This window comes from Melitaea cinxia, chromosome 1 (genome assembly GCF_905220565.1).
Source record: "Melitaea cinxia chromosome 1, ilMelCinx1.1, whole genome shotgun sequence".
Lineage (NCBI taxonomy): Eukaryota > Metazoa > Arthropoda > Insecta > Lepidoptera > Nymphalidae > Melitaea > Melitaea cinxia.
Genome location: NC_059394.1, coordinates 4,062,783 through 4,076,269, shown reverse-complemented (window position 1 = coordinate 4,076,269; position 13,487 = coordinate 4,062,783). Strand labels below are relative to the sequence as shown.

Here is a 13,487-nt window from a genome sequence, read left to right as displayed (position 1 = left end):
ACTTCCAACTTTAGTATTTAATATAGAATACGTCCGATAGGTGGCAGCACAAACTTTATGAAAATAGTTATAACTATATTTGCTAGATGGCTCTGAGACGCTTAACCTTTAGTGTGTTGAGTTTTTTGAAAAGGTAGTAAATAATAATTGTGTTTGCTCACAAACAAAAAATACTGACCTAAATTACGTCGACAATTGAGCGTGAAATAAAGTGACAAAAAATAGTTAAGTAAAATATAGATTATTAGAAATTCTCCAAAAACTACTCGTCAACCTTTTTGATGTCAAATAAAAAGGCGAAGAATGTCACTAAAAGTGTATTTAAAAAAAAATATTTACTATTATTTGTATATTAGGAAATTCATAAGTTCCTCTTTTTTGTAAACATAGGGTATGGGAGCGACAAAGCATAAGCATAAATTATTTTTTTATTTTTTATTTCTTGCTTACAGTTCAGGCAAATTGGTGTACCTATATTTGATATCATTAATATTTTTAATGCTATGGATTTGTTAGATTTTTGTAATTAATATTTGTTTTTTATGATACCATTTAAGTACCCAACTCTTTAATTATGCAATACGGTTTATAATTATGTCGACAAAAAAAATGTATTATAAATAATAATATCCTAGGCTTATAATTGAAAAGCCTGTTACATTAAATGCTGCGATTGTGACATAATTCTAATTATATCATACAAAAAATTTCATAATCAGACTTATGCTTGATGTAAACTTGAAGTTATATATACTTATATTCGTTATAATCTGTACTTTACTTTGGTTACTAAGTGCAACCGAAACAATTGATACGGTACAATATATAATTAGTAATAATATACTGATTAATAATTAGAGGCATTTCACGATTTTTCGGTCTGCAAGTTTTGGTAAATTTGGTCGCATCGCGCGAGTCGTGCGAGCCGCGCGATCTTTGTGCTAGTTAGTATAGTGTGACAACCAAAAGACCATCTTGATCATTTTCTAATGTATAATAAGAATTAATAACTATGATATAAAATGTTTTTTTTTTTTACATAATTAATTTGTTAAAAATTTCGAGTCTGTCATATAACAACAGTCAATAAATTTAAAATAAAAATAAAAAATTAATTTTATGAAACAATTTTTTTTTTAAATTTAAATTTCAAACATATTAATTAACAAATAACAAGACAAACAGATTGAAATGCCTATTTGTATTGATAACGTGAGAAAAAATAAATAAATTATATATTTGTTAACAGAAATTATCATTATATATTTTACAGTCATTTTCGTAATATTTTTTTATTTTTATGAAAGTATAAAATTCGGTTTATCCACTATAACAACAGGCGCTTGGCAATATATCGCTTTTAAAATTGTACCTATTTGGAAAATATTCGTAACTTTAAACATTTTTATCGATTAATAGAGATAAAAATGGAATAAAACTCTGTTCTAGTATTCAACAAAATTATATTCCACATATAACGATATTTTTTAAATTGTTTCTCCTTATTCCCTTACAACAAGGGTAGCTCTATTAAATTTCAAGAATAGAAATTATATTATAGCATCCAATACTGAGATTAACGACGTCAAAATGTTTCGAATCCGCGGATTATTGCCAATTTTTGTGAAATGGCTCTTAATTAATGCCGTACACTGATTGATCTCCAAATAGGATGATATTCATTGTTGGGTGTCTACAAAAGTATACTACAAAAGTTTCAAGAATACAAAAGTTTTTCATGAGGGGAAATTGAACAGCTGTTTGACTGTTACTTCTATGAGGAGGTACATATGTAGCTTTGGAATTGTTACAAAAATTAAAATCGGTTTCGTAGTTCCAAAGTTACACAAACAAGCCACATATCTGCAACAAGTGTGCGTTTTTAATATTAGTGTAGATTACAAAGAGGCATCGTTATTCTTATTATAAAAATTGCAAGAAACCTGATAATGACAGGAAAATATATGAAACGATTGATTAATTTAACTATCAAGATACCAAAACACGTTCTTTAACGTGTTAATTGATAAATTCCCGGTGTAATCGACAAACTGAGATTACGTCAAAGTAAATAATACGCACTGCGTTACGAACGCACTAATAAATACACATTGACCAGACTATTAAATCCTAGACCAGTTTAATTACATCATTAAGTAATTTTTCGATCGAAATTTTATGAAATATCATGTCGTTCAGTATGCTTTCAACTTTCAAATTTTAAGGAACTCAAAATATCGAATCAATTCAAATTATTTTATTGTTACATACATACTAATATTTTAATTTTTAGCGATAGTTACTTCTACGAAATATTTTCAAATAAAATCGTCTGCCTTAGGCTATGTTTTAAAATAGGGGCATTTTTAAAATTAAAGGAGTTACATTCTGAAAAAGGAAATATATTGGTTCTTATCTTCATTCATCAATCCTATAAAATGTTAAAAAAGTTTTAGTCCAAAACTTAATTGACAATCGTGAGCTCATTGATCACGGACTGCTTTGCATCAATCTTTAATATTACCTTATATCCTATATATATTTAATATTATTAATATATCCGCCATTGGAGCAGCGTGGTGGATTAAGCTCTGATCCTTCTCCTACATGGGGAAAGAGGCCTATGCCCAGTAGTGGGATATTACAGGCTGAAGCGTTAATATTACCTATACTAAGCTTTTTGTTTTCCTTATTCTTCTCCAATAAAGGAATTATTTCTACATAATGCATACTGTGCAGTCTCGGTTCGAGCTTACGAAAGTAAGAGTGTATTCACACTATCGCCGCTCAAATCTGGGTCGTTGTAACTGTTGCAATGTACTAAACTCCGTTTTATCATAGTAAGATAAAGATATTTTTCATTTTTAGGGTTCTATAACAAGTGATGAAATATAAACATTATAAAATAACTAGGTAATACCAAAAATTTTATTTATAACTAACAGTACTTTTGTCTTTACACAATATAAACTATAATAATTTTGGACATTTCTACATATGTACTTGTTTTTGAATCCTTAATGCCTGGCATTGTTTATCTTAACATTTCTACTAAAACGTGATCACATACAAAAAACACGCAAATAATTGAATTTACCCCTTATTACAAAAGAAGTCAGAAAAACGATTCGGATTGAACACACATAATGTCTTACAACACAACTAATTTTAAACATTTTTGAATATCATATCAAAAATTGACCGCTCCAGCGGGGTTCGAAGCCGCGTCTCCGACTGATCGTGTCGGAGCTCTAGCCAATTAAGCTATGGAACGATGTACCCGCTAGATCGAAATATTTGATATGATGATTTTTATATTCGGTTTAAGCGAACCGTGGCGCCGTCTATAGTGAGCTCTTTACAGAAACCCGTAACTATTCAAAGTCATATTGCAATGAAAATCTTTGACAGGAGACGACACTATGCTATTTTTTAATATCTACAATTTTATTTTTGTGTTATCCACACTTATGGATCGAACCCGCGTCTCCGACTGACCGTGTCGAGCGACGAACGGGTTCGAACCCCGCTGGAGCGGTCAATTTTTGATATGATATTCAAAAATGTTTAGAATCCCTAATGTGTGGGTAACACAAAAATAAAATTGTAGATATTAACAACTAATTTTATTTCAATTTGAAAGAATAAAGAACCTTATCAATTAAACTAACTCGAATTTACTTCCGTTACGAACGATTTTCGGTCTAAGACTCCTTTAATGATTTCATAAATATACCGCTAAAATTTTTAAGAGAAAGGTGTATATTTTTTGTACGTAAGATGTATCCAATTTTATTATTTTTTTTATTTATTTGCTTATAAATTTAAAGCATGATATAGATATGACAATTGAGAAGGTTATGTTAATATGAAATACAATATGTGAATATATTGGATATAATATGTACATACTCATTTGGACGCTTCAATGATCAGAGCGGTGGGCAAAGGCTTTAAATGTAAAACAAATCTACATTTAGGATTAAACGATATGAATTACGCTGTTAATCAGCTTGTTTGTTCTCAGGAGCTTCAGTGTACAGACCAGTTCACAAGGGCTATAACACCTGCATGAAATTATAAATTTTATGAGTTGTCCTACAGACCAGGTGGTGGTGTTGTGTAACCATTCAGATATATAAAGACCTGCACACGATAATAAGACTACTATAAGCTATCGTATTGAGGAATTCGGTTGTGCCAGAAGCTCAGTGCACAAACCAATAGATAAAGCTCAACAACACATATACACAATATAATAAATAAATGTAAGTCATGTACTGACGAGGGAGATGTGTGGTCTTGGAATCTCCAGCGCTCTGTACGTAAATATCAATTTACAATGGCTAAAACATAAAATGCACTTCCACGTAATAATAAATATTGTAAGGGTGATTTTGTGTATTTAGTCAAAAATTTCAGTATACAGATCAAACAGCCAATAAGTTAGCTGCCTGGTTAGTAAGAAAATATTCGTTCAAAAAAAATTTAAAAAAAAATGTCTGAAGTTGCTATATACACGACTTTGCCTTAATTTTTATCCTAAAAAGACAAATATAAACAATTAAAAATTTTGGAGACAAATAATTAAAAAACACAAAAGTATTTTTAGTCATTCTTTAAAAGTTAGTGACATTGTGTTCTTCATTACTTTACAAATAATGATAGCGATAATTTTATTGCGATGACAAATATTTTTTCAAAAAATTTTCAATCGTAGTCAGATCGTTTGAAGTAGTTTTGACTCGTAGTATTTAGGTATGGTGTGAGTTATCTGTCAAGCTTGTGTTGACGTAGTTTTAACATGCGTGTTTAGGTTTAGAGGTACAAACAAATGAGTTTTTATCAATAGAAATTTACCTTGAACTTGTCAATTTCAAGTGTGTCTAAATTCAAATTCAATCTAGAAGAAAGATTGTATCAACTTTTTATTTTATATTTTTTATATTCAAACAACTTTTTAATTATAATTTTTTCGAATGATAACAAAGGCATTGATACGTTAGGTAGTTCTTTGTTCATTTGGTAGGAAAGACCATAAGCTACCGCTTGAGTAATACCTAACAATAATAGAGGTTAATACAATAATTAAAGAGAACACACAAATCAAACCTCCATATTAAAAATTCCTACCCAAACAGAGTGCCGCGTATCACGATGTAATTATCTATAATTATACACTGTGTAGATATTTTGATTTCCTGAGTAGTCGAGATTGTTATGATGCTCTCAGTGCTAATGTATTGTTTAATAATATATAAATAAATAAACTAAAGTAACATAAATATGACGACGTATGGGGATAATAAACAAGTGCGAGTACCAAAATAAAATATACGAAAGGAGCTGTATTCTACAGAAGATCACAGCTAAATAACACCGCTCTCATGTTTAATATCCCACTGCTGGGCATATGCCTCTTTCGCCATGTAGGAGAAGGATCAGCGCTTTATCCACCACGCTGCTCCAATGCGGGGTTGGCGGATATATTCCCTTCTATGAGTAACGGTCGCTATCAGGTGTACATGATAACAACCGGAACCGACGACTTAACGTGCTTTCCGAGGCACGATTGCTTAGCGCCATATTTAATATTAATCCATCTCAGGCACCATCAGAGGGGCTGCACACTTGTTTGTCACGCTATCATAAGTACCAATATAAAATATACAAAAGGAGCTGTACATAAATGTTTATTAGTCGTTAAGTCGTTTTTTTAGGTTTCCATACATTTTAATAATTCCAAGCCGAGAAAGCTAAAGAAGGCTTCTTCTTTTTATTCTTATCAATTTCTTAACCACATGCAAACGTTAGCCTTATATACCTAACTACTAGTGTATACCAAACAAACATAGCTTACAAGAAGCCATTACTATACAAAGACATTGTATCTACTCTTAATATGCGTGACTATTGTACCTAAAAAGACAGTTATATCGATACGATATAGAGCAAATTGTTTTAATTTAATTCCCGTTAGAGTTATTTTAATATATTTCCTGATAAAATAACGTAAATTCGTTAACAGTTAATTTGAAACGTTTTCACAACAGACATCGTTCCTAGAAAAGTTTTAATGGTCTGTGAGAAGAATCTATTTGTTATACTCATCATCCGTTTCGATCTATTTTTCTTTTAAATAACCATAAAATAAAAAAATAAATTAAATTAATGCGCTGTTAAGATTACTTTGTATTTTTCTTTTGATGTTCTATGTATAATAAAAGAAAACGGGATTGTTCAATTTTATCTGTAGGTATATGAAATATCATTTTAAAACATTTTAGCTATTTTATAGGTATGTCTGTTTTAAGCGAAATGATTGAATGTACTTTAAGTGCAATTTTTGGCGTATTAAGTAACTTCCTATACTAAGAACGACGTGTTGGCATGGTATAGTCACGAGACTAATAGATGCGTTAAAAATTGCGAGTTTGCTCTCCGCATATGACAAATATTTGTATAGGCATAGAGATAATTATTAGAGATAATTATTAATTGTATTCGTTTGGGTTTTAGGCATATGCCTGGTGTGTTTCGAGACCCATGACCATAGACCACCACTAGTATATGATGCGTTTATTTATTGTTATCAGATCGCTTAATCATTTTAACAATTTATAATTCCAATATAAAACAATTATAATACAAAATAACTTAATTGTTTTATATTGGAATTATAAATTGTTAAAATGATCCCACCAAAAACATTTTCATGTAAAATGTTGCCAAGACGAGATCATATGGCTCGCACTGTCAAAAAGGTATCAGATCTCATGTAGAGCCAAGCTTCTAACTCTACACGCCCTAACTCTACAAGCCCTAACTTCAAAAACTCTACACCTTAGTCAAATATAAAAATATACGTGAACTTGTGGAGGCCTATGTCCAGCAGTGGACTGTGATAGGCTGAAAGGATGATGATGATTGCCCTGTTTGTAAGGTAACAAAATAAAATGCATTATCATCCTTCGTTTAAAATTTACGTCAATGGTGAAAAACTCAATAAACAAGGCATGTTACGAGCTTATACTGCCTGTCATTTTGATATTAAACCATAAAGTAAATGCAAATAAATCGTTAATATATTGCAAGCGATCGGTTAAAACTCTTAATAAAATGAATTTCGCAACGTATCGCGGAGCGTTAATGTAACTCTTACACATTTGACCTATGATATTTTGAACAGTAAATACTAGGTATCCTACGACGAAGGCTACCTGCTGTCAATCTGAGCACGCGCTGCCGCTATTACGGGTTTATTGCGAAATACCGTCCACTTAACATCAAAGCAATGCGTCGTTGCGTGTCAAATGTAAATTGCTTCTATTATTTTGATTGATAACACCCGGGAAAACTCCCATAATTCACGTGACTCTGGCTCTTTCAGATTATATTTAAGAGCATTACTTGCAACATGTGCTAGAAATTAATGATTTCTGGAACATATATATTGAGAAATAACAAGTGCATTATATTATATACTTATTATGTATTAATATGCAGAAAAATAGATTTAACTGTAAGCGGCTTTACTCGCGTCAGTAGTTTCTGCTGACTAGCTGCGTTTAAGTGTAGCCTCATCGAGTTTTACTATATCATACGACTTCTTTCCTTTACTGACACGGCTTCGTTATGTGTATAAATATTCTAAGAAAAGAATATTTTAAATGTGTGTAATAGCACAAGTATGGTAAACAATTTGCTTGCATTTTTTCCGCACAAGTATTATTTATTTATTTATTTATTTAACAATTTTTTATACGTACATGATTATACACAATATTTTGTCATGGAGACTCACGTATAATGGATGTGCTTATCCCTGTGAGAGATTTCTTCCAGCACACCCAAAAAGGAACGATTACAGACAGAAATTAAAGTAGGTAGACAGACGTACAAAAGAAAATATTAAATAATTGATATATATATACACATATACGCACGCACACACACACATACATATATATACACACATACACACACACATACAGACACATATAGACATGCACACGCGCAAACATATACTCACACAGTCCATATACATATATACTCATACAAAAAATATATATAGCTGACACACAAAATAATAATATTCAAATATAAATATATTATTATTACCGTTCCGCCTTACAGGCTTTTTTTGACAGTTGTAATATAAAAAATAATACTATATATTTGTATATATATATATCATTACATCATTACAGCCTATACAGTCCACTGCTGGACATAGGCCTCCACAAGTTTACGCCAAAAATAACGTGAACTCATGTGTTTTGCCCATAGTCACCACGCTGGGCAGGCGGGTTGGTGACCGCAGTACTGGCTTTGTCGCACCGAAGACGCTGCTGCCCGTCTTCGGCCTGTGTATTTCAAAGCCAGCAGTTGGATGGTTATCCCGCCATCGGTCGGCTTCTTAAGTTCCAAGGTGGTTGTGGAACCTTGTTATCCCTTAGTCGCCTCTTACGACACCCACGGGAAGAGAGGGGGTGGCTAAATTCTTTAGTGCCGTAGCCACACAGCACACACATATATATATATATATATATATATATATATATATATATATATATATAAATTGTAGGAGTAAAACGTGACCATCATGACACAATGTCATCTTCTACATGCTGTTTAATCCCTGGGATAAATAATAGCGTCGTTTTACTTCAAACATAAAATTAATATATCATCGTAAACGCTTGAAATATTCTAGACATTTTAAACACTAAGATCACAGAGACGTGAATAAAACATTACAAGTACTAAAATTTGTATGTTTGAGCAACTTCGAACACACCTCATGATCGCTCGGCTCTTTGTCGGTGTGAACGTTGCAGTAAGTCATAATACTAGGTTGCATTTATTGGTCATTGCGAATGTAGAGCAACATGAGTAATATGGTGCCATAGACAATACTTATTGTTGCGTAAACCAGGCGTCCTTCTGTATTCAACATTTTATTAAGTTTACTCGAGTTTATTTAGAAATTTTGTATGGAATCTGTTGCTTACGATCTAGAATAGAGTATTTTGTGTTGTGTTCCACGTGGTATGTTGTGCGAATTGTAAATCTATGAAGTGATTTATGGTCGTATGGCTTTGAGATTTGTAGTCGATGTAGGCTCTCAAGGGTCAAGGTTTTGGATGATTATCGATTAGGGTTTAGATGATTCAACGGTAAATACCAAAATCATTTTGAAAGATTTACTATAGTAAAATGACTGATTGTTTTAATGTTGTGGTTTTATTTATTTATTTTTTTTTACTGCAAATTAATTTTCTATTATTTTTATGTGATTATATACACTTAATGTAGAATTTGTTTTATTACATTTACAATTCATAACCAAAACTATTTATCCTTCCTGTACCTGAGCGTTGGTCTGTCAGTTCGTCGACATACATTTACCTATTAAAAAATAGGTAAATGTTAGCTCTATAAATAAAATAGCTTCATGATTCGTGGCTAAATTACAAAGCACAAATTTGTAAAGCTCAACAATTAGTAAAACGCAATCGTTCGTGTAAAGTACGTGCGACACATGTCTGTGTTCACGACAACCATCGGTCTGTCATATCTACGCTGGTATACGCGTAACAAAATTAGATAAGTTTTTTTTTATGTTGCCTTTGTTCATGACTTAATTGCATATTATTATACATTTTTGTAAATTATTTTTATATTACACCATATAACCTAAAACTGGATGAAGAATGCATTAAAGAACTCTTGTTTACAACGAAAACGTAACGTTTACGAAATTTGCAAAGTGAGTGGTTCTAAGACAACTGTGACAGTTGATAACAACAAAATACGAAGTTGTTATTATTGGCTCACTAATAAAAGACACAAATCTCGGTGCAATTGCATCAATTGTAAATAAACATTTTTATCTAGATCATGTAAGTACGATATTTTTTTAAATGATCTACTAAAACGGCAAATATTTTCGGTCCTATAGACCATGCGCGGGTATAGGAAGGTTAAAGTAACTTATGCCAAGATGTTTGTATTGAAAATCTTGAATACCTACTAATATATAGGCTATCGGGAAACGTGATAATAATAAAACTTCCAGGGCGGAGCTAATTTTCCTTGTTGTCAAAACATTAAAAAATTACATTGAACTGCCTTGACAACATTATTTTTTTATAAAAAAATATACCCAGGATAAATCAAATACATTTTTAGCATAATGAACATTTTTAATTGACTTGATCGATCCTGAATCTGACTAAAGAAACTTTCCGACTTAAGAATAAAAGTCCATGAAACAATAAACTACATACTATACGGTAGCATCTTAATAAAACAATTAAGCGAAATAAAACACAAAGATTTTTATCTTTTTTCAAGCATTTATGCAATTAAGATGATTTTAATAGTATTGGATCTCAAGAGAACCTGTTTTAGCAGCTATTTCTCATATATTGGCATTTAACTTACCGCGGAAACCGAAGCGATACTATCCGATGAATGAATAGGACCGCTATTCCTACAATTTCCTACCAGTCACGTGGTAGGCGTAGAACATGCGTTTATTTGACATCGGATAACGTCAATAACTAGTGGTGATTAATTCGTTAATCAGTTACATTGGATTAATATAAATGTACCAATATTTAGATGTATCTCTTCAGATAAACGTTATCTCTTTGTTGTTTTTTTTAAAGGTATTTTATGTTCTCATCCTTCAGTAACTTTTGCTTTTAATTTAATGGTTACGTCGAAATTTATAAGCAATAATTCAGTAAATTTTAATAATATGAAATTCTTTGTTTTATAAATTGACGCGCATTACAGTTGCTTTAGATACAAAATTGGTACGGTATTGTTGATTAAAGAATGTTTTCTATATATGACCTCAAAACCTAATCTCTTCCTCGATAACCAAATATTTACGATCGCGATAAACTTTTCGTGTTTCAATTAAAGCCGGTAAGAGCTAATATTCATCTTACACGCACACGTCAAACAATGGTGATTCAATTCTAACGATCGGATGATCTTGTCAAATTAGAATCGTTTTTCTTTCTTCACATGTGTTCGTAATTTTAGCTCTGACTAATAATTATACATTTCATCTTAATCAAATTTTTTTCCTTTTTATTTTAACAAGATTTTTTTTTCTGGGTTGTTGAAGAAAGACTATTGATATCTTTTTTTTTATATCACTTGGTTGGCAAACAAGCATACGGCTCACCTGATGGTAAGCGATTACCATAACTTATAGACGCCTGTAACACCAGAAGCATCGCAAGCGCGTTGCCTACCCAATCCCCCCAGGAGCTCTGGTCACCTTACTAACCAACACGAACACAATACTGCTTAAAAACAGTATTATTTAGCTGTGATCTTCTGTAAGGTCGAGGTACAACCCCAGTCGGGCTGCTCCATATTTTGCGCAGGAAATTCCTGCTGTGCCCTACCTCAGTTAAATCTATAAAGAATTAAATATAATCTGATTCTGTAAATAAAATCTATAAGAATTAAATATATAATAATCTAAAAAGAATTCTATTTATTATGAATAACGCAACTAACATTTGTAAAAATCTATATATAAAAATAATCTAAACGCTTGTTACTGCAAACCTTAAATATATATATATTGCAAGTGGAGAATTATTTTAACTCATATTAAGGTTAATTCCAGAACATTCACTTTACTGTTAAAGGTTGCTGCCCTGCTCGGATCGTATGAGCGCTGATAACAAATTATATGTAATTTTTATTGCAGCGGGATACGTTATTTATATCCGTGATCTCAGCGCTGTAAAAATATGACATCATCGTGTAATTTAAATCACATTCGAAAATGGTAATTGAATTTTGCATCTTGTGAGAAGGAAGTTTAATCATTAATAAATTATATTTAAAGTATATACACGCAAGGTATAAGCTGAAGAGTTGTTCTAATCCCTAAATTTACTTATTTGATTTTAAAAAAACAAATTAGGAAAGTTTTAAGACTATGTATAACGAGCGACGAGGAGCAGTTAACACAAAAATCAACGCGGGTGCAACACTGGTTGCATTGTTTGCTAGCCGTCTTAATAAATAAACCTTAAATACAAGTCTCACTCACTAGCCTTATTAGAAAGACATACGCTCGGCTACACGCAAACGACTGTGTTAACATACAGAATTGCCGACGATAAAATTGTAACAAGAATTGTTGCCGATCTCGCTGATTTACAACTTACTACGATCGTAAAGTTAACGCAAAGCTTATTCACACACCTTTAAATATGCTTACATTAAATTAGAAAATTATACTTGAACATAGAGTTGAGCATAGCTTACCCTTACTCGTATTTAGGACATAGATTATACCTTTTAACAATAAGTACATATTTACTTAAACGAAAACAGTTCATAAGAGATATATAACTTTTGAACCTTCTCTAGTGACGTGTCGAATATTAGGTACCTACTTAGTTCATTCAATGCTCCTAACAATCCAAAAATCTTCAAAGTTCGATAGTTTAACACCGGACGGAGGTAATAAAACAAATGTAAAGTCCTCGCCATACCGGTCGCAATGCGGAATCACATAAATAACGCATTTAGCGTCGCATTTAGCAACCGCTCGCGAAATGTTCCCGGCACAAACAGTTAAGCCATTTAACTGCCCACTAATAATGTTACATGGAAATTAACAACCTGTTAAGACACCACCGCTATTTACAACAACCTAGGTCTCATCGCCTTACTAATAAAATTATTCTATTTGATTTCCTCGTATCTTGTTGCTAAATAGGCTATAAATTAAAATAAGACTGCCATCTTTAAATCTTTTTGTTATAACCTGCCGTAAAGGCGAAATATTCTTTGCATAACTCTAGCTTTGTTACTGTACCTATTGTATTCTACAAATTTTTAGAGGTTTCGTTTCTTAAAATTATTTTTTTTTTTTAGCTCTTCTTGTTTTAAAAATTTAACCATTGCAAATTATTATCTCCAGCTTAGAAACCTTAAGAATCTCGTTAGAGATACCAAAGAAGTCTTCCTAGGCCTATATACCTACCTATAGGCCTACTGCGAAAGGCTGCTGTGATGATGATGAAATATAAAATAATTTTCAGCCATTAAGCAGATGGGTTAAGTTCGTTTCTAGTTCTAGACACCTACAACAGGAATATATAAGGTCGATGGATTAAATAAAGTTACGTTTCTTCTGTTTTACAAATTAATATTTGCGTTGAATAAGTAACACAGTTATAGTCAGAAGGTCGGTACTTGGCAGTTAGCGACCGGCTAGCATCAGTGAATATAAAATTGCGCAGACAAGGTTAATTGCATCTAATAAAGCATTTATGCCATCGTGAATCGTCTACATTACTGATGTTGGTTAATCCTACACAAAGATATAAACTGTGCGACAAGTCTGTTCTCACCCGCATTGATGTATAAAGTTACCAACCACTAATTTTGGGTGGTCGTATTATTTACTTTTGATATTATATTTAAAAAAAAAAACG

The 13,487-nt window shown here is 31.8% G+C and overlaps 1 protein-coding gene across 1 annotated transcript in view; it reads left to right on the top strand.

Moving 5' to 3' along the window:
• The window catches only part of LOC123655435 (protein bunched, class 2/F/G isoform-like), a 176,244-nt gene that overhangs the window by 51,238 nt on the left and 111,519 nt on the right, over positions 1–13,487 (top strand). The gene's annotated exons all lie outside the window — the stretch shown is intronic.